This window comes from Myxocyprinus asiaticus, chromosome 25 (assembly GCF_019703515.2).
Source record: "Myxocyprinus asiaticus isolate MX2 ecotype Aquarium Trade chromosome 25, UBuf_Myxa_2, whole genome shotgun sequence".
Classification (NCBI taxonomy): domain Eukaryota; kingdom Metazoa; phylum Chordata; class Actinopteri; order Cypriniformes; family Catostomidae; genus Myxocyprinus; species Myxocyprinus asiaticus.
Window position 1 is genome coordinate 44969651 of NC_059368.1, and position 27940 is coordinate 44997590.

A 27940-nucleotide genomic window follows, 5' to 3' on the forward strand; every position below is an offset into this window, starting at 1 on the left:
TGAGATATGTCATTATTGAGATAATAAGTCATTCATATGAGATCCTTAGTCATGAGATTTGTCATTATTGAGATAAGTCATTCATATGAGATCCTTAGTCATTATTATGAGATACAAAGTCATTATTATGAGATACTAAGTCATTATTTTGAGAAAGTTACTCATTGATACTATCAATAATAATGACTTGATATCTGATTATAATGACTTGAAGAATCCCATTTTTTATTCTACCGTGGCAAAAACTGGCTTCCATACTGTCAACACAAGATACCATGGAGAGAGATGCAGTTGAACCCAAATGCAAAGTTTAATCAAGAAGAAGACAAATACAAACAGAAACAACACTAGGATAACACAGAATAGTTCGTGACAGAACCACCCAAAAAAGGAGCAGCTCCCGACACTCAAATGATGAAGCTGGCGGATGGTCAGGAGGCCAAGAAGTTGTGGGCGGATGATCAGGAGGCCAGGGAGGAGCCTCCAGGAAGGGAGCAGGGTTCGGAGGTTTGGGAGGCAGATCCAGGCAGGGAGAGGGATCTGAAGGTTTGGGAGGTGGTTCCAGGAAGGGAGCAGGCTCAGGAAATGAAGACCCTTGGGAAGGAGGCAGAGCCAGGGTAAATCCCACGTTGGAGCGGGCGATGCCTCAGGCGGAACTGGGAAGAGCGTCTCTAGGGAAGAGGCCCCAGGAGGTGGAGCCGGAGGCAGATCCGGAGCGGGCGGAGCTGCAGAGATTTGAGTCTCAGGAGGAGGATCCAGAGGTGGAGCGGACAGAGCCGCAGGAGGAGCAGAGGGTTGAGCCCCAGGAGGAGCCGGAGGCGGAGTGGGCGGAGCCGCAGGAGGTGCAGGGATTTGAGTTAGGGAGGGGGAGCTGGAGCAGGTGGAGCCGCTGGAGGATCAGGGACTTGAGACTCAGGAGGAGGATGTGGAGCGGGCAGTGCTGAAGGAGGAGCAGGGACTTGAGACTCAGGAGGAGGAATCTCTGGGGGAGTGGACGGGACCACTGGAGGAGGAGTGGGCGGAGTCGTGGAAGACTCAGAGGGCGGAGTCACCATGGTCAGGAGCACTGGCAGCGACTGGGAAATGGCCTCCATGGTTGTGAGCACAGGCAGTGACAGGGGAACGGTCTCCGTGGTCATGAGCACAGGCAGTGACAGGGGAACGGCCTCCGTGGTCATGAGCACAAGCAGTGACAGGGGAACGGCCTCCATGGTCATGAGCACAGGCAGTGACAGGGGAATGGCCTCCGTGGCCATGGGCACTGGCAGTGATAGGGGAATGACCTCCGTGGTTGTGAGCACTGACAGTGACAGGGGAACAGCCTCTGTGGTTGTGAGCACTGGCAGTGACAGGGAGTAGGAGCCCTTTTTCTCCTCCTCTTCCGGATGGCCGTAAGCACTGCTGTGGGAGGCTCAGAAGGCAGAGCTGTGGGAGTCTCGAGGGGCAGAGCCATAGTTGGTTCAGGGATGGACGAGGCTTGCAATACTAGCTCTGGGACGGACGAGGCTTCAAACATTGTCTCTGGGACAGACGAGGCTTGCAACGCTAGCTCTGGGATGGACAAGGCTTGCAATGCTAGCTCTGGGATGGACAAATATTGCAACACTAGCTCTGGGACGGACGAGTCTTGTAACGCTAGCTCTGGGACAGACGAGGCTTCAAATGCTGGCTCTGAGATGGACGAGGCTTTAAACGCTGGCTCAGGGATGGATGAGGCTTCAAACGCTGGCTCTGGGATGGACACAGCTTCAGGAACTAGCTCGTTGACCGTGGCAGGCATGGGCGTTGGCTCATGGACCGTAGCAGGTGTGGGCATTGGCTTGTCGACCGTGGCATGCGTGGGCACTGGCTTGTTGACCGTAGCAGGTGTGGGCACTGGCTCATTGGCCATGGCAGGCTTAGGCATTGGCTCGTTGGCAGTGGAAGGCCTGGAGGGCGAGAACGTGGAAGGCCTGGAAAAAGGAGCCCGTGGAAGGCTTGGAATAAGGAGCCATGGAAGGCTTGGTAGAAGTAGCCGTGGAAGGCTTGGAAGAAGGAGCCTTGGAAGGCTTGGAAGAAGGAGCCGTGGAAGGCTTGGAGGAAGGAGCCATGGAAGGCTTGGAGGAAGGAGCCATGGAAGTCTTGGAAGAAGGAGCCGTGGAAGGCTTGGAAGAAGTAGCCATGGAAGGCTTGGAAGAAGGAGCCATGGAAGGCTTGGAAGAAGGAGCCATGGAAGACTTGGTAGAAGGAGCTGTGGAAGACTTGGAAGAAGGAACCGTGGACTCCTCCATTATTCCTACTGTGAAGGCTGATCCACTGAATAACAAGGCCAGGTCAAGAAGCTGGGCCAGGGTCCATGGGCTTTTGCCATAAGGCATAAGTGACTTAATTGGCTCGTTTAGTCCAAAATTAAAGAAGTCTTTAAGAGCCACATCGTTAAAGTCAACCAAATCAGCCAACTCACAAAACTCCACCACATAGTACTCCAGTGAACGATTCCCCTGATGGAGATGCAAGAGCTTAACTGCTGGGTTCATATTTTGGTCTAGTTTTCTGTCTACACATGAATCATGGAGAGAGATGCAGTTGAACCCAAACGCAGAGCTGAATCAAGATGATTTCAATGCAAAAATCTGTGTCTTATCCACTAGCCACCCACAATCTGCGCTGAAATGTGCTGCCTCTTGTGTTTTTAAATGAAGTCATTCTCATTCATTTCTGTGCAAACATGCCTCCTTTCTATGTAAATTAGGTTAAATATAGATTACACTTCATTCAGAATTCCTTTAGTGAATGGGGCACTAAACCAGCGCAGACAGCGCGTGCAAATAACCGCCGCTTTTATCGGGTGCGATTCATTCTTACTGAGAAGTGAATTCTCCCTGAGTATTGTAGGGGAACAGTATGTGTGTTAGGAATTAAATTAAACTGTCTGTATGTCTATTTATAATGGAATTAGTAGTGTTTGACAACCATTATAAGAAAGATAAATGGCAAATGATTAGATTATTTGTCTGAATAAAATTCTCCACTATTAAAATCATAATACGTCTTGTTGTATCCGCTCACAATTTCTATTGTAAGGAATTAGCTTTAATAAGGGAATTATGATTAATTTACTTATTGGAGTAATATTATTCTCATGGCTTATTGAAAATAATATCACAAATATTTTAGGTATAGCTTTAGGGTCGGATCATTGAAAAAATCAAGTGACGAGATTATATATCAAAGTATACCACACTCAAATTATCTTTGAATACAAACAAGACTTTATTGCTATTCTGAACATATAAAATGTATCTAACACATACAAACATTAAACAATTGGTGAGTAAAGTGAAAGAGTGACTTGAATGGAAATTATCTATACAGAGAAAAGGAACTTTATGGAGTCTGCACACAATGCCTTGAGAACCATTAATACTTAATTCAGTCTAACTCCATTTGCAATTGGGTAACTCAAATTATATTAGAGAGACACTTTCAGCAAAGTCTGGAGATGTACTTGCATGCCATTGTATTTCCTTGCATTGCTTGGTTCTTTGGCTCTTTGTAGATAGTTCAGGTAGTTCCATCAATGTTTTGGACATCTGTTAAGATCGTGTATAGTTTGTTGTCTGTTGTGTCGATGGATGATGAGGGCTTTGATATGAGGCCTTCTGCAGGGAGGACCGTCACGTGTGTGTTGTAGCACAGAGAAGAGAAGGGCTTCCACGGAGCTTTACTCCAAGCCTTCCTGGACTTCTACATTGCACAGAGGCTGCAAGCCATGAGGACAAGAGTGCAGAGGAATGAGGAGCTGCAGAGGAAGTGGAAGAAGCAAGAGAGCCGAAGAAGAAGAGAAGAAGGGATGTTCCTCCTTGGTATGAGAGTTTTGGCATTGAGATTGACCACTCCCCAAAGGTGTCCTGTGCCAATCAGAAGTGCCTTTTCGGAGGCACATGGAAATTTCTGTCACTCCATCTGATTGGTGATTTATGAGCCTTTATCTGTGAAGACTCCCGTTTCCCGCTCAGAATAAGGCAATTTTTAATCATGAACTTTTATAACTTGAAAACGGTGAAAGAGACATACGTCTCTACGTAAACAAGCAAGAATTTACATACTAAATATGACATACTTTCATGAATATTCCAAGTGTAAGTAACAAAACACGAAAATATCTGATTACCAATCATAATGGTTAATTCATTGGTTTTACAACATGGATAATACATTACAAGTTATGAGAAACATGATTGTCAGGGTATGTTGTCCGGTTAAGCCTTGAATGAGAGTTCTAGGCATTTTGGCAGATTATGTACAGGATAAGATTACAGTAAAGTAAGTTTTGTGATTGTGTCAGAGGTTATAGATTCAAATGCTTTTTGCAGGAAATGATCACAATGCCTCATGATCTGATGTGTGTAGTTTAAGTGTAGCAAATGGGTTTATATCGAAGGACAAAAGGAGAGTGTCTTAGCTTTTCCCGGGGTTTCCAGGGAGTGTGATCTAACTCATAGGGGCCATAGGGGATTCCCTGATTTCTACATGTACGAGAAGGGGTCCTCTGAGATCTTCTTTTGTTCGTTTTATTGGCCAGATTAGGCAGCCATTTTGTCAGCTTAGGTTTATGGCTTTGAGGAATTTCCAGTGCTCTAGGCCATCTTGGTGAAATCCTGTTTTAATTCTTCTTAATTTCCTTCTGCTGGGCTACTCGATCCTACAGTATTTCACCAATGAAACAAATGAAAGTGAACGAGAACAATTTATTCAAAAAAAAAAAAAAAACAACAACAAAAAAAACACTGATTTGTTTACCAAAGAAACACCAGTAGATCAAAACCAGAATGAGAGCACAGCAGAGAGTGGAGTTGTGTTTGATGCTTTAGATTTTTTTGGAACTATTTTTACTGGTGGAGAAGAAATGCACAAACTAACTTGCCAATTTTGTCTGAAATTTGAGTTATTTATTATTATTTACTTGTTTGTTGAACTGTTGTTTAAAAGCAATATCACAATCATGCTTTTGTCCTGTATATCGGAATGACTGTGATTACCTGCTGCCTATATAAAGTGGTCCCCAGAAGTACTTGGACACTTAAGGCACACTTAAAAATGTCACTGCATTAGGTAACAAAATATTAAAGCAAATTGCATCTGCAAACAAATGCTGCTAGAGATTTTAGCAGAGTCACCACAGGTGTTGTTCATTTTATTAACTATGGACATTGTGACGAGGAGGAGGGCGGGGCCGTGACTATGCACGCCCGGCCCCCAATCGAGCTAATCAGCCGAGGAGAGGGATAAATGCAGCCAGATGCGGCAGTTTGGGAGAGAGGGAGAGCCACACACAGCTACCGTGTGTATGTGTGTGTGTGTGTGTTTGTGTTTTTTTGTTTCACTATATATTACTTTGATTGTTCTGCCGGTTCCCACCTCCTCCTTGCCCAATTTACCCCTGTTACATTGGTCCCAAAACCTGGGAAGGAGGAGGGATGCGCTGTTGTGGAGACCTCGCCACTGCCGTCCGCCCAAAGGAGCAGCTGCGGCCGTCTGCCGGGGGATTGAGAAGTCGCTGCTGGCCGCCTGGATGCGGAGGATCGGCCGCCGTCTGCAAGGGGAGGAGGGGCTCGCTGCCGGCCGCCTGGAGTGATGGAGCCGCTGCCAGGGGTGGAGGGGCTCTCTACCCGCTGCCAGAACGTGGAGGGACGTTCCATCCACCAGGGGTTGGAGGACTCGCTCCGGTCCACCTGTTGGAGGAGTGGCTGTCGTCCGCCAGAGGGTGGAGGAGTGGTCGAGGACCGGGGAGCAATTTTTTTTCTCTCTCTCCTCTCTCTCTCTCACTGTTCCTCTGCCTTGCCCTTTCCCTCTCCTCTCCTCTTTTCTTTTTTTTTTTTCCCCCTCCCCTTGTCTCTCTCCCCAGCTCTAGAGAGGTGGGGAAAAGTCTGCCAGCAGGTGCAGCCAGAAGGGCAAAACCTCCCCCCCCCCCAACAGCTGCCATGTGTTTGTGTTTGTGTCTTTTTGTTTAATTAAATATTACTTTGATTGTTCAGACGGTTCCCAACTCCTCCTTGCCCATTTTACCCCCGTTACAGACATATATGGACTTTTTGTCATAATTCTGAACAATAGACCTAGATGCATTTGTTTTAAAAAATAGAATCCAAAGAAACTTGTTTTTGTGAAAAGTTTTACTTAAACAATGTGTTTGTGCTATCTTTAAAATAAATGCTACTTTATTTACTTAATTATCAGATGCAATATTTTTTTTATTTTTGAATAGAAAGTGTTGCTTACTTGTCCAAATACTTTCTGGGGCCAACATTTGTTGTAAACCATTTTTTTCACACATTTTATTTAGATCGAAACATCATGTTGGATCATGTTTTAAGTGAAGTGTACCTCTTTGGTACACCATGTGATGAAGGCCACGACAGAGAAAGCTGTCTTCAGTATGCAGGCCAGTGCGTGAGTCCAATCCATCATGCTGCTGAAGTCCTGCCTGTCCATCATGCTCTCCTCAAGTGTGGGCAGATAGATCTGTGATGTGTAACTGAAGATGATCACCCCCACTGCAACCTGGAACCCGTCAAAATCCACTGCGACTGCACTCAGTCTGCCTATTGGCCAGAGTTAGGGGTTACACCATTACAAAATAATTAGTTACTGCTATCTAAATACTTATTGTCAAACATTAGTGTAATGGATTACATTGTAACTTTTAGTAGTCAGATTACAGTTACTGACTTTCAATTACATACTTGGGTTACAAATATTTCTGAACTAATATTCTTTACTAGTACTTTCAATTGATTACATTTTTTAATTGAAATAATTCTGTGACATACAAATTAATTAATCAAATTGATTGCATATATCAATATTTGTTGAGAAACCCACCAAAAAAATACCATTTTATATTTATAATGTATTAAATATAATACAAAATCATATTTATAATATGATATATTAAAATGGTATATATATATATATATATATATATATATATATATATATATATATATATATATATACATACATACATATATATATATATATATACATATACATATATATATATATATATATATATATACATACATATATATATATATATATACAGGGTTGGGAGCAGGGGCAGGTTTACAATTTCTGAGGCCCCAAGCAACCGACCAAGCTGGGGCCCCATTTGGAAAATGTTTGCTTAAAAAATTACATAAAATGTATTTTAAATCATAATTTTAAATTCATCCTATCAACCATTGTAGCCAAGTATATTCAAAATGTTTAATGAAATAAGATAATTAATACATGTTTTCCAGTTTTTCCACAATACAGTAATAAAAAAAGCTATATTTACCTACATACATTTATACAAAACAAATTTTTTGAACAGGGTGTGCAAAACCAACTACTTCACCAGTAACATTTTGGAATTCAGTTGTTATTTATTAATTTTATAACCCAACAAGTATTTATTGTTGTCCAGTTTGCCATTATAATATGATACAGTATTATTATTACTTTGAGGATTTGTTATATAATATAATATAATATAATATATTCCTGTCTTTACTTTACTTTCACCTGGAGCTTATATTCTGACGCTGAGGCTGTATTTTATGTAAGCATTGTAGGCAACATTCATAACTAACAATAAACATACAAAGCATGGCGGCCCCTCAGCACACTAGAGCAAAAGGAAATAAAACATTGCCGTTTGTCAAGCGCTGAAATTTACTTGTTGCAGAACAATCTGAAATAATTGTAACAATCCCCTCTTTGCAACCTGAACTTGTTCAGAACATTAAACCTGTGCTAAAAAAAACCCTGCAGGTGTCTCGACATGCATTTTTGAAACCTGAAGCTCTTATTAACTTGACACAGTGTCTAAAAATGTGCCAGTCCTCCGGGAGACACTGAAGAAACAGCGAGACGCGGTGCAGCAGGTATGGATGTTCGTCCAGCGTGTTTACACAGGAAAACAATGGCAAAACAGAACAGAAGCAGGCAAAAACACATTCGGTGTGAACAGCCCCTAACTCATGTCTGTGAGTGAGAGTGCGTGTGTGAAACAATTTTGGATAGCCTATATATTTTTCATCAATTACAAACCTGAACCCTACTTAAAAAAAAACTCAGCTGTCCCGACCCCAGCGGCTTCTAATGTGAACCGCTCTAAGAGCGCTGACAACAGTGTATTCGCGTGTGTACCCAGAACAACATGTCACCCCTCAAGCATTTTTTGCGGAGCTTTCCTACCGGGGCGGGGGCCCCCCCCCCCCCGACATCCGGGGCCCCACGCAATTGCGTGATTTGTGTGGTGGTTAAAACCGCTACTGGTTGGGAGGGTTACTTTTGAAATGTATTTCACTACAGATTACAGAATACATGCTGTAAAATGTCATTTGCAACGTATTCCATTAGATTACTCAAGGTCAGTAACGTATTCTAAATAAATTGGATTACTTCTTCAGCACTGGTAGATTTTTCACTTGTTTTGACTATAAAAACTCTGCCAGTACAGTAAGACAAAATACACATATTAAAAATACATTCTCTGAAAAATATAAATATCTTATGCAGTGATGTTTCTAAAACAAGATAAATCAAATTGATCTTGTTTTAAGGATTTTTAGATTTATAGACAAAAATTATTATCAAAAATAAAAATGTTGCCCTAATATCAAAGGTCTTACTAGAAAAAAATTAATTATGATCCAACGTGAATTTCTTGGTAAAAAAATATGATTGTGCCTGGTAACATGTGCATGTAAAATGGCTAGAAATAGCATTTTATCTTAGCGTAAACTGACAATTTACACAAGGTTTATTTCTATTTCTTCAGCTCCAAACTTACTTCAAACGTTCTTCTCTGTCTGCTCGTATGAATGTCACATCATAAGAAAGTGTTTCACCGCTGTTCAAATGCACTTTGGATCACATCATTTATATGTATAAATGTTTTCCATCTGAAAGAACTAAATATTTAATGAAACAAATGACAATAAAATGCAAAGTAATCTCTTCAGTAATCAAAATACTTCTTGAATGTAACTGTATTCTAATTACCAATGATTTAATTTGTAACTGTAGTGAAATATAGTTACTTATATTTCGTATTTTAAATTCGTAATCCCGTTACATGTATTCTGTTACTCCCCAACCCTGTATATATATATATATATATATATATATATATATATATATATATATATATATATATATATACACACAGTAATGTGCAAAAGTTTTAGGCACTTGTGAAAAATGTTGCATAGTGAGGATGTCTTCAAAAATAATGCCATCAGTATTTTTTATTTATCAATTAACGTCATACAAAGTCCAGTAAACATAAAAAAAGCTAAATCAATATTCGGTGTGACCGCCTTTGCCTTTAAAACAGCACCAATTCTCCTAGGTACACCTGGACACAGTTTTTCTTGGTTGTTGGCAGATAGGATGTTCCAATCTTCTTGGATAATTCACCAAAGTTCTTCTATCTATTTAGGATAGATAGTCTTCTGTCTCTTCATGTATCCCAGACTGACTCGATGTTCAGTGGGGCTCTTTGGGGGCCATGCCATCTGTTGCAGGGCTCCTTGTTCTTCTAATCTATTCTATTCTATTTACAAAAGGAATATTTTGGAGTGTAAAATGTATTTTTCCTATTGACACACTAAAGCTGAAGATATAAATAACCATCTTATGACTGATGCTTTGTTAAACATCTTTTGTGCCTAAGACTTTTGCACAGTACTGTATATATATATATATATATATATATATATATATAAAACCATATTTTTATTTGTTTATTATGCTTTTTTTTTACCAAATGTGTATAAATCTTACATTAGATAATGAATTTGTATTTATTTATCATTATATTTCAATTTATTTGTATTAATTCATTATACATGTATTATTAAAGTGGCTTTAGAAGTTAATATATTGTTTTATTTCATATCATTGAAAATTAGGAAATGTATGCATGGTCAGGGGACATGATTAATTGCATAAATTATTTAATTCATCACTTAAAAAAATAAATAAAAAAATAAGCATACTAAACTAACACGTTAAGTCGTCAGCCCTATTATTTATGTATAAAATATTAAAAGTGAAGAACTGGCACACCCTAATGATTCAGTGTAAAGGAGAGCAAGTTGTGCTGAATGACTTGCGTGTGAAAATGGACCAGGAGGAAATAAAGACATTATTTGAATCCATTGGGTGGAAAAACAAAAACATTTCTGTGAAAAGTGTTATTAGGGGTTTTAGAAAGTTACTTAAAAGTAAAAAAGTAAACTTTTTCATGTAGTAATAGTGTTATCAGATATCAGTTTTACAGAAGTCATTTTTTGCGTAACTTAACCAACATTACTGTAACGTGGTGGTGATTCTTTAGGAAAGAGGCTTAGGATCTAATCGCAGCTTCTTTTAATGATAGCAAGGAGGAAGGTAATTCATTAAACATGGAAGAATACAAAAGAACTACACATCATATATACATAAATGCTACAGCTTAACATAAGAACAAGAACTGAAAATGAGTGAAGGAAAAAAGAGGGTATATATACACAGATGATTAATGAGGGAACAGGGAACATGGAGGGCAGGTGAGTGTAATCAAAAAGGTGCATACTGGAAATGTAGTCCATGAACAAGGGGAAAACTAAACAGTCACTGAAACTGAACTGAAGGTGAGGGAAAAACACAAGGCTGTTTGTGACAATTACTTTTGTGCCCACTGCGGTGACTGACGGAGGCAGTAGCCAGTCAAAATGAAGGTGATGAGGAACTGAGCCAATGAGCAGAAGAGGCTCAGGCGTGACACCACCCTCAGGTCACAGATAAGCATGCAGGGCACTAGGGTCAGAAAGGTGATGGCAGAGCAGGTCGCAGGGGTCAGAGGGAGGAAAAAGAGGCTGTGACACATCAGGTTGCTACTGACGACCAGGTAAAGGATACTGGTCATCACCAGTTCCACCAGCTGTGCGCTGTTCACCACCTTGCCTCCGACGCAGGGGCAGGTGTGCCTGCAGCAGGTGTTCGCGATGTCCTCGTAGGTGTGTATCACACAGACTGAATGCCATCTCTCGTTCTCCTCATACAGACAGGGCACCAGGATCTTACCCATGTAGCTGCAGATAACCGCGGCAAATATAAGCAGCAGCAGACCCACATATCCACTCTGCAGCAGGGCATATGGCAGACCCAGCACAAAGATACCCTGCACAAAAACACACACACACACAAAGAAAGTCACAAAACTGAAAATTCTAATGTCTCTGTCATCATTTACTTGCTTCATGTTGTTCTTACCACATCAGAACCCATTACTTACCACATGAGAACTCCATTAAGTCTCCTGAGCTACTGAAGAACAACCTCCGAGCAATATTATGTTCGTCTAGGCACATGCAGTGTTGGTGCTAGTCTCACATTCATATGAAGACATCTAGGAGAGATGTCACAAACACACACACACACACACACACACACACACACACACACACACACACACACACACACCCGTACAGCAGACAGGAGTAATAAAATCACACCCTCTCACACACCCCTCCACTAATGAAGTCACAATCTGCTCTAAAGAGACGCTCAGTGACAGATATTTTATCTTTGACTGTAATTGTTGGTAAATTGCTTTGTGTTAGACACAATGAATAAAGATAAGCAGCGCTTGCATTTTCGCTCAGGGTCCTAATGGCTGTATGTCTCCTGAACAGACAACAGCCGTTCATTCCCATCAGAGACAGAGAAAGATATGATGCAGAGAGAGAGAGAGAGAGAGAAAAGAGAGAGAGAGAGAGAGAGAGAGAGAGAGAGAGAGAGAGACTCTTCAAAACTGATGGATGATCTGTTCTAAGCCGTGCTGAAGAAAACAGCTTAAACCAGCCTAAGATGATTTGCTGGTCTTAGCTGGTCTCCCAGCCTGGTCTGTTGGCTTGTTTTAGAGGGGTTTGGGCACTTTTCAGCTTAAACCAGCTAAGACCAGGAGGCTCATGTTTAAAACTTGGCGTAGATTTTTGTGTAGGCACAAAAGGCAGATTTTGCATACAGTACACACAAAAGTTTTCAGATGTATAAAACCTTAAGTATGCTAGAATCCGTGCAATGTTTGTCATTCCTTTCACTTTAAAATTTACAGTTAGTGGAAGATTATATGTACATGCACAAGCTTTATTACCCACCCTGCCTCCCCAAAATAACAATATGTGAAGTTTACAAGGCATGTTTTTACTCTGCGTAACCTCATTTGCATATCTTTACCATATGCATATTGCCATCCAGACAAGTAATACTACTGAGTTTAACAGTACGAGAAGCTAAACATCCTTTACTCAAAAAAAAATAAAAAAAAAAAGTAAAAAAAAAAATATATATATATATATATATATATTTTAATAATTTTCACTGTTCAATTGAATTTAATCATTTTTAATCAAATAAAAGTAAATATTTACTTTTAAAGAAGTTTTATTAATTTGATTTTGTAAACATTACACAATTCAATTGGATGGAATTTTGTTATGACAATGAAATGTATAAATCTTAGAAACAGACTAAAATATTATTTTGAGTGTTTAAACAAGATCATTTACCTGATAAACTTTATTTTCTAAGAGGTTTTCAGAGAATATTGTATTATTATTACCCCAAATAATGTTTGCTTGTTGTATGCATATTTATTTTATAAAAAATAGTGGATCCTTAAAAAGTATGATTTGTGTGTGTGTGTGTGTGTGTGTGTGTGTGTGTGTGTGTTTTAAAAAGAACCAAGAAAAATATTTTTGCAGTGTAAAACACAATTGTCTGACATCATCAGATCACAAAAATAAAACATGAAAGCTTTTAAACTAAAAATACTGCTGAACAGGCAATACGATCACACAGGAGGTTGGCATGTTGTTTCTGAAAGTTCCAGTAAACTAGGATTGGCAACATTATGCCGACTCACGGACCGCTGTCATCTCTCATCAGATATGTTTGCATCGGCTCAAGTTTGATTGCTTACCCCTGTGGCGCACTTGGAAGTGCGTCGTGTCAGTAGCGGGGGAGACCAAGTTTCATATCCCGCTATGAGATTAGAGGGTAATCTCTATCGCATAATTAGTGTTGAGCATGATTCGGACGTTGCATTTTTACCTCTAACATTACATTTGTTACTCCACTAATGGTTGGGAGGTAGACTTTATAAAACAGGCATTTCTCTTCACTGTATTGATGCCTGTACAGCTGAAAACAACTCGCTTCAACTCTCTTCTCTTCTTATCTTGCTTTTAGTGCCCCTACGTGGACATTACACCCAGAAAATGGAGCTCACACGTGCCCATATGCCCAACAACACTTACCGCTTTGGCCATGGGGGGCAGTGTTTCGAATTTTGATAAGTATACAGCGATTTTAGCTAAAGAAAAGTCAACCCATTTTTTTTTTACCATAAATGTCATTATTATTGTGATTCAGGTAGGAATGAAGTGGGGCATGTTGTGGAATGCTGCTGTGTGCAGCTGTACAGTGTTTTCGATGAGATCTATCCAGCGACTGACCAGTCTTTCCAATATTATTGTCGGTTCAATGACGGTATGTATCCAGCAATGTCTGTCAGTACACCGTCTTTTTCAGCAGACCATTCCTCATCAGTCAGACACAAGTCTGAAGTGTGCATCACAGATTTAGCTTTATTCAGATGCTGTCTTTTAACTCTGATTGTGTTTTCTGTAATTTACAACACAATTCCAAGCTTTGGGGAATCGAAAATATCACAAGCCAAGAAATCCTCGCTGTCATTAACAACACGCTTCCTTCGTATAATACCATGGGAAAAGCAGAATCCATTACCAATGTGTCCTATTTACAGTTAGAATTTAATGCCTTTAATTAGTTATGTAAACTTAATTCAATAATATATCACTGGATAATGATTGCTTTTTATTCGAGTGCTTAACTCTATACTTTTTTATTCTAACTGTGGTGCATTAAAAGAAAAGCAGAGTTTGGAATCAGTCTGTTCAGTTTATTACTTGTCCATCCGAAGATGCCAACTTACACACACCAGTTAAAGAGTTCGAACGATGCCCACATATTTACGGCAAGTTTATTTTTTATAAATCCCAATTTGTGCGTAAGCAATGTTTATTCATCAGGCCCCAGAAGACCAGCTTATGGTGGTTTAAATGTTTTTTTTTTTTTTTTATGTTTTTTTATTTTCAGCAGAGCTGCCTACTGTACCTAGTCAGCATTTCTGACATGATAGATGTGCTCCCAAAATAAAGGCTTCTGCAAAACAGTAAAGTATTGTGATGAGCTGGAGATAGAGGTAAAAAAATAAAATATATATATTTTTTCAATTTAATTAAGACTCTTTCGGCCAACATTTGTGTGTGTTATTTAAGGGATAATGTACAGTCAGCCTGTTGTTAACACAAAATATACCCCAACAGGGCAATCAAGTCCCCGACGCGAAGCGGACAACACTTGTATCAGTCTGAAGGGGTTCATTTTGCGATAACAACCAGCTGACTCTACATTATCCCGCTTATTACACAGCTACTAACCAAATAAATAAATACATGGACATAAAATATTGATTTGTATTGAAATTATGTAGTTATGTGAGAAGAAAGGCGTCACTGAACAGCTGAAATTCACCTCTGGTTTGCGTTAGAGTTCTGTTGGTGTTTATTTTATAATTAATGAACATCTGACTCCTCATTGTCCAGCTTATTACAAGACAACTTGCCAAATAAATAAATAAATGGACATGAAACATTGATTTGAGTTGAAACTGACCCTTCGCTAAGCCCTGCCTTAAAAGCATTTCTGACCAATCCTGTCTTAGCAACTGTTGCCGGGCTGCCATTACTCTGACATGCTTTTGCATTTTTACAATGAGGGCCTATGGGAGTAATGTGAGTCATTTTAAGCGTGATCTTATCGAAATGATCCCCAAAAATTAAAAAACATTGCTGCTGGGTCACTTGTAATAGTGACACGAGGCACATAGAGAGGACATGCAGTGTTTTTTCATTCTTTTTAAAACAATAGGTAAATATTGAGAGGAGCATGTTATGGATTAAAGTGTGTCATTCCTCATCCCCAAATGAGCATGTATAACATCAGCGAGGACACTTACATTTCCTCCAAAGTAAATTAAAGCTAATAACCTAACATTAATTCAATTACGTATTGATTCAGGTCTTAGTACAGGTGATAGTGAATAAACAGTTCACAGCATCAAAATGAGTGTGTTATAAGACGTTATAAGCAGTTCTTTTCACTTACACTAATGTTATGAGGTTTGTAATCGCTATCAGGTGATGCTTTTCTCATTTTATGTGACTGTGATGATCATTTGCCTCAACTCTGATTCACAGTCTGCAGAGTTTTCAATCAAATTACTGTCATTTAATAATTTATTTTATAAAAAAACATCAGATAAATATGCTTTACAATATCACTCTACATTCCAGCCCACTTAATAATATTATCCATTCCGTTCATGAGAATATTTAGCCAAAACCCACGCCATTCACGGCAATCTCCCATTCATTGCTATGGGGAGTTCTGCAGAGCTTGTCAGAGCAAGTGACCGTAACCAGGGAGGCAGAAATTATCAAAGCGTCAATTATTTTATTAGCTCACACGTAGAGATCGCACAGTGATACGAGAAGCAGGAAAGATGACTTGCAATACCCGGATGACCGGTCTGATATGTGGATTTTATGGTTGTTACTGAGAAATCATCAGAATCCAGTATTACAAGGAGCTGAGTAATAAGTCATTTCAGTGCTTATTATAATATCACATCGTCAGCTTATAATGTAAACCTACAATGCTAAAATGAAAAAGATCTATAATATCTGGAGTTTTCGATCTGTTAGCATCATACCATTCATCTTAATGGCAGTTGCTTGACTGGAGCATGCAGCCCTAAATGTACACAACTGCTTGCTGCCATCTTTGCTCATAGGCACTCAGTTCTGGGCACTTTTTATGAGCCAGTCATCTGAGCTGTAAATGCCATGTAACTAATCACTCTGGAGCCACAAAAAAGTGACATCATGACAAAGCTGATTGGCTAATGGCACCACAAGAACGCACACAGTATCAAACCCTTAAATAGTGACTATCCTGGGCTGTGATATAAAACAAAGCAGACAGATAATAAACATCTATTTCATGCTTTGAAGAGCCATCCAAAAAATTATTTACTGGCAAAACTTCTACAAGAATGTAATTAACCTTTTGTGATTTATATATTGCTTCCAAAAAATGTTTACTTGTCTGAATGCACTGCTACTTTTAAATGCCTGTTAATGGAGAAACAAGCTCGGTAAGTTTGGAAACAGAGTAAGTTTAAGAGGATCCACAGAAAGTGAGACATATGGGTGATGAGAAAGAGACACATTGTACTATAAATTAAAGCAGAAGGATGAATTAAGCAAGTGATAATGAGCTGTGTGATCATTAGCAGGGGCGGCGCTAGGGTTGGGCTTACTGGGCTTAAGCCCGGGATGTTTCAGGAAAATGTTTTTATAACATTGTACTAATCACCGAGTTTTCATGCGCACAGTAAAACAAAATCCTTTAGAACCTCTGTTCTGTTGCTGCACATCAAACAGTGTCTTCTTTTACATTAATTCGCTCCTCACAAGAACCGCCCACTCAGACTGACTGATATGTAAACTGGCCAATCGTCGATAAGAAGTTACATTTGATCTAGCCAATGAGATTTGAACTTTTGGTTGTAATTACCTTGATTACTATACTTTAGACAGACGGTTCATAGGTGTGCACTTGTCTTGGTGAGGAGATTTATTAGAATATTGAAATGGACATTTGAAAAAAGAAGTAAAACATCCACGCTGGCATCAGCACTTCAACGCCATGATTCGGCTGCTTCAGGTATGTAACTACTGTATAATTTATTGATTGCATTGTCAAATGAGGCTAACTATCTGTCACTTAACAGCCCTGTAACTGTTAAGCAACAACTATAGATTTCATCATTATATTATTGTCATTTTTGTGTCATTTAAAAAAAAAAGCTTTCTCTGATTTTAATGCATGAGAAAGAAAAGTTATGTTTCTGACTAGCCCTCGTGCAGCCGCAGTCTTCTCAAAACACACAGACACACACACCGCGATTATATGAATGATCTGTTTGGTTCACTTAGCCTGTAACAGGCTTTCACTTGATCTGATCTGGATACATAATATTTTTTTTGTGCAAGACTTTTCTCTGTTTAATTATATTTGGCTTCAAGTGTGTGTGTGTGTGTGTGTGTGTGTGTGTGTGTGTGTGCGTATGTGTTGGTCCCACATGACGCCATGCGAAGGGCAGACGTGTGAGAGACAGCTGTGCGCACTTTGCTAATTTTTAAAATTATTTTCATGATATAATCCGGTGAAATTCGATACACCCAATTACACATTTGCTGTTTGAAGTAAACATGGCAAAGAAGTCAAAATCATCAGGCTCTGGAGACATTAAAAGACACTTACTTGTTCAAGATGAAAGCCCAGACAGGCCTATGGACCGGGGACTGGATTTGGATGGAGCAGTGGGAGAAGAAATTCAGCGTCAACTGTCCAACATGTCGGTGATGTTGACGAAAGTACTTGCGGACTTGGAGGATCTCGCTGTAATACGTTGATCGATTACGGCGATGGAAAAAAAATTCTCTGAGTTAGTCACAAGAGTGACAGATGTTGAGAGACGAATCGATTATTTGGAGTCATCAGAGAGGGAATTAGCCGTTAATCCGCTCGTGACCAAAGTTGATTTGGAATGTGTTCTTGAAAAGCTTTAACATTTTGAGAATAGAAGCCGCAGGAATAACGTTCGAATTGTGGGAATTCCTGAGCATGAAGAGGGCAGAGATATGGTGAGGTCGAGCGAGCTCACAGAGTCCCAGCTCACAGATCCGCTGAAGGAGAAAGGCCCTGATCGATTCTGGCCAGATTAAGATCTCGTGTTGCGCCAGGCGAGGAGCAAAGGAAAGCTTTCTTGGAAGAATCACAATATTTTCTTGTTTCCGGACTTTGCGAACTCGACAAGAGTGAAACGCGATCGGTTCAAGGAATGTAAGAAACTCTTACATCAGCGGAAGATAACTTTTGCTTTGATGTTCCCGGCCAAACTGAAAATAAACACCTAGGACAGCTGCAAAGTATTTACATGTCCCAATCAGGCAATGTCTTTTATAGATACAATGGGTGAGTAACCATTGGGTGTTTCTCTTGTGAGTGGATTGACTCATTGTACATACTCTGGCTTTCAGAGGAAGCTGGGTGCCATTTTTGTTTCTTTTTGTGTTGGCTCCACCGAGCAGCTGGTGTTTGTTTTGTTTTGTGGATTAACACTATTCCTTAAAGAAACTTTTGCATTGATGGAAGATCACATTTACAATGAGGTTCCCGGCCAGATTGAGAATAGACACTACGGATGACCGCAAAATATCTACATGCCCACACAAAGGATGTCTTTCATAAAGTTGACGGACTGTGTAAGTCATGGGATATCCTTTTATGTGGCATCCAAGTGAATTGAATCTTGACCATCCGAGGAACCAGGATGCGTGTTTCATTTCCTTTTGTGCTGGTTCTGCCTAGTGGTTGGAGCTTGTTTTGTTAAATAACACTACTTCGGGACAGTTATGGATGAATCTGTAATTTCATTGTGCTTATGCCTCCTGTTGGCTGGAGTATGATTTGTGGAGTATTTTTGTGGGACACTGGAATGATTATGTCATCTGTTGCACTCATCTGCTGGCTCACTGAAGATTCGTTTGTCTGACCGAGGAAACTGAATGGCTTTAAATCGGCTGGAATTTGTTTTGTGAAGGAACACACCTTCGAGACAGTTCAGTAAATGAGTCTATACATTCTCATTGTTTATTCTACCTATTGGCTGTGGTTTGTTTTTCAAAATATTTGATGTTATGTAATTTTGCCTTACAAATTTGTGAGGCAAAATGGAACAATCCGATGGCAAAGTTGTCGCGGGGGCTCTCGTAGGCGTACATGGACTCTTTGAGTTTTGAGGGATTGACGCCGGTTGGCGCTTTCATGCGCGGGGTTAATGCACACATTTTTCTTTTTTCTGTTTGTTTTGTTCGGGGGGAAGTTCGGGGTTTTATTTTTGCATTAATGTTGAAATGTGGTCTTCATAATTTTGTTTTTGGCACACAATTTATTTGTTCTATTATATCAAAATGCCAAATGTTAATATGAGTGTACTATCTCTCTCCACATGGAATGTGAATGGGTTGGGGCACCCCATAAAAAGAAGGAAGGTTATTTCTTTTCTTAAACGTGAAAAATATGATCTAGTGTTTCTTCAAGAGACACATCTTTCCCCGCAGGAAGCTGAAAAATTTGGGAAGATATGGGGTGGACATGTTTTCTTTAGTGCTGGCTCAAGTAAGAGCAAGGGAGTCATTATATTGGTAAATAAACATTTACAATTCAAATGTCTCAAACAGACTAAAGATAAATTAGGGAGAGTCATTATTGTTTTAGCAGAAATTCAGGGGCAAAGTCTGATTTTGGCTAATATTTATGCACCTAATGCAGATGATCAGGGCTTTTTTATAGATCTTGAAGGGACGTTGCAAGACGCTGGCACCCCTCATGATATAATATTGGGAGGAGACTTTAATCTTTTGATGGACTCAGTCCTTGATCACAGTGAAGCAAAAGTGTGTAAGCCCCCTAGAGCAACATTGACGCTTCATAGAGTGTGTAAAAATCTTGGTCTTACAGATATTTGGAGACTTTTAAACCCATCTGGTAGGGACTATAAATTTTTTTCATCAGTCCATAAGATTTATTCTAGAATAGATTTTTTTTTTTTTTTATATCCAAATCCCTCATTTCATCTGTTGTTGATTGCTCATTTGGAAACATTTTAGTCTCGGAAAACGCCCTGGTGAATTTAGAGGTGTTGCCACATATAGAGAAAAATAAATCATATAGTTGGAGCCTTAATGTATCCCTTTTGCAAAATCCTGATTTCCAACAAATGTTAAAGAATGACATCAATGTTTATATGGAGACCAACTGGTCCTCAGTATCCTCTGTGGGTGTGGCTTGGGAGGCACTTAAGGCAGTTCTTAGGGGCCGAATCATACAGTATGCCTCATTCATCAAAAAATCCAAAGCACGAGAACTCGTGGAGTTGGAAGGAAAATTTAAAGTGCAGAGGCAGAGCTGAAGTGCCGTATGTCATCTGATGGCCTCAGAGAATTCACCTGATTGAAATATAGATATAATACTGTTTTGTCATGGAAAGTGGAGTTTTGTCATACTTTGAGTCGGGGGACAAAGCAGGGAAGGTTTTGGCTAGATATATAAAGCAGAGAGAGTCTCTTTCTACCATTCCCTCAGTGAAATTTGCTGGTGGTGAAATTTTTACCTCGGCCATTGATATTAATAATGCCTTTAAAGAGTTCTATCTTGATCTTTATAGCTGCACATCTTCGTCTACTGATGAAGATATTAGAAACTTTGTGGAACCATTAGATCTTCCTAAACTGACAACTGAGCAAAAAAACTCTCTTGACTCTGAGATTACCTTGGAGGAACTTGACGAGGTAATTAAGTCCCTACCTACTGGAAAGGCTCTGGGGCCAGATAGTTTTGCAGCAGAATGTTTTAGATCCTATGCTACAGAACTGGCTCCACTTTTGTTATAAGTTTATACTGAATCATTAAAGAATGGAAAGTTGCCTCCAACCATGACACAAGCCCAGATCAGTCTGATTCTTAAAAAGGACGAAGATCCAAGTGAGTGTAAAAGTTACCATCCAATCTCCCTGATCCAACAAGATGTAAAAATGTTGTCAAAAATTTTGACTAACCGATTAAGTAAGGTTATGACATCTCTTATACATATAGATCAGGTGGGGTTTATTCGGGGCCACAGCTCTTCTGATAACATTAGGCGTCTCATCAATATCATGTGGTCAGTAGTGAATGATCAGTCTCCGGTCACTGCCATCTCACTTGATGCCAAAAAGGCATTTGATATGGTAGAATGGGATTATCTTTTTAAGATTTTGGAAATGTATGGGTTTGGGAGTACATTTATTGGTTGGATTAAGTTACTTTATAAACACCCTGTAGCAGCGGTACAAACAAATGGATTAATTTCAGATTATTTTACTCTGAATAGTGGCACTCGGCAGGGTTGCCCTCTTTCCCCATTATTGTTCTGTCTTGCTCTGGAACCATTAGCAGCTGCAATAAGAAAGGAGGATGATTTTCCAGGGGTGGTGGTGGGAGATGTGGCGCATAAGCTTCTGCTTTACAAAGATGATATATTATTATTTGTCTCTGAACCTACTAGATCTATGCCTTGCCTCCACAGAATTATTAATTCCTATTCCAAGTTCTCAGGATACAAAGTCAATTGGTCTAAATCCGAAGCTTTGTCTCTGACAGCGTACTGTCCAGTAACGGCTTTCCAGCCGGGCACCTTCCAATGGCCCAAACAGGGCATTAAGTATTTGGGGATTTTATTCCCAGCAAATTTGTCTGATTTAGTTAGTGTTAATTTTGACCCTTTAATAAAAAGGTTTTCGAGCGATGTGGACAGGTGGGCTTCATTACATTTATCGATGATTGGGAAGGTTAATGTTATTAAAATTAATTGTATTCCAAAATTCAACTACCTGCTACAGTCTCTCCCTGTATATATCCCCCTCTCTTATTTCAAGCAATTTTATAGCATAGCAAAGTCCTTCATTTGGAATTGTAAACGTCCCAGATTGCATTTTAACAAGTTACATAGGCCGAATGACAATGGTGGGCTAGGCCTACCCAAGATTTTGTTTTATTACTATACGTTCAGTCTCAGACATTTGGCTCATTGGTCACTTCCACCTGAGAAAGCCCCTCCCTGGTTTGTTATTGAACAGGCAGTTCTTGCCCCTATTTCACCATTACAAAGCCTCTCTATCAAACTAATCAGAAAAGTTAAGTTACACCGTTATTTCGCGTTTACACTCGGTATGGACTAAAGTGTCCAGATTGTTTAAATCAGACACTTATTTAAATGTTGCCTTGAGCATATGGCAGAACCCAAGATTGTGTATTTGCAAGTCCCCTTTCTGCTGACCGGAATGGATTGTGAGGGGGGTTGCTACACTCGGTGACCTATATGAGAGCAGAGTATTGAGATCTTTTGAAAACTTGGTCCAACATTTTGGGATTCCCAGACCTCAATTTTATAGGTATTTACAACTGCGCCAGCTGCTTTGTACTATTTTTGGGAGTAGCACATCCCCCCAAGGAGGCAGATGCTTTGGGAGAGGTGATTGTGGCTTATGGAAAAGGTCATGAGGCATCATTGTATTACTTCCTGTTAATTCAGAGTCTGGGGGAACGGAGCCTTAACTCCTCTCAAGAGAGTATGGGAAAAAAATTTAAACTTGGCATTGGAGGAAGGAGTGTGGGCTAAGATTCTTAAAAACGTAAGGTCTGCATCTAGAGATGCAAGGGTGTGTCTTATACAATTCAAATTTTGCATAGATTTTATTGGACCCCCTCTAGACTGTATAGGCTTGGTCTTAAAGACACACCCACCTGCTGGAGATGCCAGTCGGAGGATGGAGATATGGCCCATGTTTTTTGGTGATGTGTCGAGATCCAGAAATTTTAGTCGAAGGTTCAGAATTTTGTGTGCGACGTGGTGGGCACTCGGGTTTCGTTTTGCCCCAGACTTTGTGTTCTGGGCGATGGGGCAGACATCGATGTGGGGGATGGCCATATAGAGAACTGGGTTCTGACCTGTGTGATGATTGACAGGCAGGTTATTTTGAGGGGTTGGAGGTCAACTGGTGCGCCCCCATATCCGGAGTGGTGCACGGAGGTGGGGAGGGTGGCAGCTTATGAGGAGGTGTCATCGGGGAAGATGGGGTGGCTTGGATATGTTTATACAGAAATCGTGCAGGTATTTGGAGTTTTTGGATGGCTCTCGGGTGGGGTGTGGAGATAGTGGTGTAATAAAGTTAGTATAATTATTATGTGTGTGTATGTGTGTATGTATACAGTATGTGTATGTGTATGTGTATATATACACTACCGGTCAAAAGTTTTGAAACACTTACTCATTCTTTATTATGATTATTATTATTTTTTTTTTTTCACATTTTAGAATAATAGTAAAGTCATCGAAACTATGGAATAACATAAATGGAAATATGTGAATTATGTTGTGACTAAACAAAATCCAAAATAAATCAAAACTGTGTCACATTTTAGCATCTTCAGAGTAGTCACCCTTTGCCTAGAATTTGCAGACAAGTAATTTTAATTGACTATATCACAATTCCAGTGGGTCAGAAGTTTACATACACTAAGTTAACTGTGCCTTTAAGCAGCTTAGAAAATTCCAGTAAATGATGTCAAGCCTATAGACAATAGCCAATTAGCTTATGATAGGAGGTGTACTGAATTGGAGGAGTACCTGTGGGTGTATTTTAAGGCCAACCTTCAAACTCAGTACCTCTTTGCTTGACATCATGAGAAAATCAAAAGAAATCAGCCAAGACACACAGAAAAAAAAATTTGTGGACCTCCACAAGTCTGGTTCATCCTTAGGAGAAATTTCCAAACGCCTGAAGGTACCACGTTCATCTGTACAAACAATAGTATGCACCATGGGACCACACAGCCATCATACCGCTCAGGAATGAGACGGATTCTGTCTCCTAGAGATGAACGTAGTTTGGTGCGAAAAGTGCAAATCAATCCCAGAACAACAGCAAAGGACCTTGTGAAGATGCTGGAGGAAACAGGTAGACAAGTATCTATATCCACAGTAAAACGAGTCCTATATCGACATAACCTGAAAGGCTGCACAGCAAGGAAGAAGCCACTGCTCCAGAACCACCATAAAAAAGCCAGACTACAGTTTGCAAGTGCACATGGGGACAAAGATCTTAATTTTTGAAAAAATGTCCTCTGGTCTGATGAAACAAAAATTGAACTGTTTGGCCATAATGACCATCGTTATGTTTGGAGGAAAAAGGGTGAGGCTTGCAAGCCGAAGAACATCATCCCAACCGTGAAGCATGGGGGTGGCAGCATCATGTTGTGGGGTGCTTTGCTGCAGGAGGGACTGGTGCACTTCACAAAATAGATGGCATCATGAGGAAGGAAAATTATGTGGATTTATTGAAGCAACATCTCAAGACATCAGCCAAGAAGTTAAAGCTTGGTCGCAAATGGGTCTTCCAAATGAACAATGACCCCAAGCATCCCTCCAATGTTGTGGCAAAATGGCTTAAGGACAACAAAATCAAGGTATTGGAGTGGCCATCACAATGCCCTGACCTCAATCTGATAGAAAATTTGTGGGCAGAACTGAAAAAGAGTGTGCGAGCAAGGAGGCCTACAAACATGACTCAGTTATACCAGTTCTGTCTGGAGGAATGGACCAAAATTCCAGCAACTTATTGTGAGAATCTTTTGGAAGGGTACCCAATACGTTTGACCCAAGTTAAACAATTTAAATGCAATGCTACCAAATACTAACAAAGTGTATGTAAACTTCTGACCTACTGGGAATATGATGAAATAAATTAAAGCTGAAATAAATAATTCTCTCTACTATTATCCTGACATTTCACATTCTTAAAATAGTTATCCTAACTGACCTAAGACAGGGAATGTTTTCTTCAATAAAATGTCAGGAATTGTGAAAAACTGAGTTTAAATGTGTTTGGCTAGGGTGTATATAAACTTCTGACTTCAAATGTATGTATTTATTGATTTATTCTCTCAAAAATTGCTTCTAAAAATTCAGTGGTTCGAAAGAAGTTGGGATTCACATTCAACATCCAGTAATATGAAAGAGGAATGGACTGACTTTCCTGTCATCAATGGCTGCAGCAGTGCACATGTTAAATCTGATCTGTGCTGTACTTTTGTTTGTGAATCTAACATATTGGAATGTCTGGTATTCTCATTTTTGCTGATGAATATGAAATAATTTGTGGATGTTCTGTAGGCAGGTTCCTAATAGGAATAACAGCTTGGTGTCATAGCTCTGGATTTGTAGATTTTAAATATACAGTATGTGTTCAATTAGTTTGATTGGAAATTATAATAGCATTGATCAGTATTATTAAGGAGGATTGCGGTTGCTGATGATTGTCTATAGTGGTGGAATAAAGCAGTTGGTAGATCTGAAAAGTTTTCAATCCAACTCATTTTATGCACAGGCATACATTTTGTTTTGAATTCTTTAACAAACAATATTGAAAGATTTAATTTGTTTAAAAATAGACACTTTGTCAATGCAACTTTTAAACACATATTTTAAAAGTGTATCCTGTGTATAATGCTGCATACATGGATGTCTGTGGGCTAAGCCCCGGATGTCCACTGATCCTAGAACCGCCCCGATCATTAGTGCAGCTCTTAATATTTGTGTCAGCCTCAAATGGGATTGAACAGATGAGGTAATGGTGTGTCATTCACATAAACAAAGTTTCATGCAGCTATTAAGTAAATAAGGGATATTCCAACACACACAAACAATTCTAAGCATGTCTATTTGCATAATATGAATTCAAATATTGGCTGATGATCTTTAATATTATGTTTTAAATTAAATGCATGAACAGTGCAAATTACAGGGGGTTGGGGGTCTGACCCCTCTAAATAAGGATTTAGTTTTAATCCAAAATATTACACAAAGTTTTCCACAAAAGCATTTTCAATCAGTGTTTCAGTTAGGATAGTTAGGATAATAGTTAGGATAATACTTCATTTTGGGACCCACTTTATATTAGGTGTCTTTAACTACCGATAATGTAAACATTTAATACAGTGCACTTATTATGTACATGTTGTTGCATTATACTTACATTTAAAGTACCTGCATTTAATTACATCTGTAGTTACACAGTTAACCTTACTTCTAACCCTAACCCTAACCGAACCCTTACCCTAAACCTACCCCTAAATCTACCCATACCTCAACCTCATGTGAATCTTGTAAGAATTTTGCAGAACATCATGTTGTTACACAATAATGCATTGTATTGTATGAATTTAATGTTAGTACATAGTATTTAAAGACACCTAATATAAAGTGGGACCTTACTTTGTTTATGTAGGGATTCATTTATACTTAAAAATTAATTTACAAATGCATTATGAATCATTTATATGCAGTTATAAGCAACAATATGCATAAAAAGGGCCACTTCCATGCAATACCTGCTAAATAGTGAGACATTTTAACTCACATGTTATAAATGCTTGATAACACATTTATTCAACATTAGTAATCTATGAAAGTATACCTAAATGTAAAGTGGACACCTGTGAAGCATTTATTAATGAGTTACCAACATTAGAAACTTATGTACATAAAAAACAGTACGGTTAAATGGTCATTAGGCTTTATTTTATGACATATGCTGTGAATGAGCATGAAAATTTGAAAGTGTTTTTGCGGAGGACTTTAGGTGAGCTGGGAAACAACTCAGAGTAGCACCACTCTTTTGACATCAACGTGACAAGGAAAGCGACAACACTCACTATAATAGTCGATTTTTTTTTGCTGCATCATGAATTATGGCAGCTTACATTTTTTTATGAAATTATGTATGAATCAGTTTGTTTATTGAGCATTTATAACAAATGAGTTAAGGAAGTTCACTGTTTAGCAAGTATTGCATGAAGGGCTCTTTTTATTAATGTTAAAACTTCATATCAATAATATAATGGATTGGTAGATTAATTAATAATCATAATTGTACCTCTTTATAAACCCTTAAAAAGGGGACATTAATGTAAAGTGTTACCCAAATGTCATGTTCGCATGATGAGGTAACCATAGCAGCAGTAGACCACTTGAGCGCTTTTCATTATTATCACTTTCGGATGGTACATTGACTAAACTTACATTAAGTATTTGGACACTTAAGTCACACTTTAAAATGTATGAATGTCATTGCATTAGATAAGAAAATATCAAAGCAAGTGTCAATCACAAACAAATGATGCTAGAGCTTTTCTCAGAAATACTTTACTTTTACTAGTCAACATTGCAATTACTTTTAACCAGCTGGTGTCAAGGTGATTTTTAATGGCTGTATGAAGACAGCTTGTGAAATGATTTGCTTGAAAAGTGTGTTTGCACTAGTGTTTCTCAAAGGAAATGGCATGTGGTTTGATACTTTGTTATGCAAAGACATTCATACAGTTGTAAATGTCCACATACTTTTTGGGGTCACTGCACTGTTATTGCACTGTACAGCACTTTTTCTTAAATCTTAGCATTGCAGTTTTTGCATTCTCTACATTTTCCCACCTCAAAATGAATATATGCTTACAAATACGAAGCACATGTGTAATACAGGTGTGCTCACCTGTATGGTTTTAGTGATGTTCCAACCTGCCTCCCAAGTTGTGATTTTTGGTCGTGTGCTGGAACCGCCGTCCTTACAAGAAACGTCTAAGTGCAGTATGGCCGGACTCTCTGGACTGGACCCCTGAGAGTCACACCTGCCTTCTCCATACACCCGACCCAGCTTGTCCCTCAGAACCAAACCCTGGTTCTCCTCTACCCCTGCATGGAAGAGCTTCATCCAAACCCCCTCGGCATGGGTCTTCACCCAGGAAAGCTGCAAACTTGACATTCCTCAGCCACTGGATGTGGAGAAAGTGCACAGATATAGAGGCAACCGCTTGGCTTTTACCCTTTAACCTGATATGAAATGTCATTATCTTCTAAAACTCAATTGAATTCCATCTGGAATGTCCTACTGTCCAGGTGTCAATCTGAGCACCCTGAATGCATAACGGAGATCCAGGCCATCGCACCTGTGAGGAGAAATTGTCTGTGCATCCATTTTAAATTGGGCAACAGCAATGCAAAAGTGCAGAGGACTGACAGGCCAATGAACTGTAACGTTATAATCACCGG

General features: G+C 39.4%; 1 pseudogene; it reads right to left on the reverse strand.

Moving 5' to 3' along the window:
• Positions 1–27653, reverse strand: part of LOC127416016 (vesicular inhibitory amino acid transporter-like) — a 50581-nt pseudogene extending 22928 nt beyond the window's left edge.
• Positions 27654–27940: the final 287 nt, after the last annotated feature.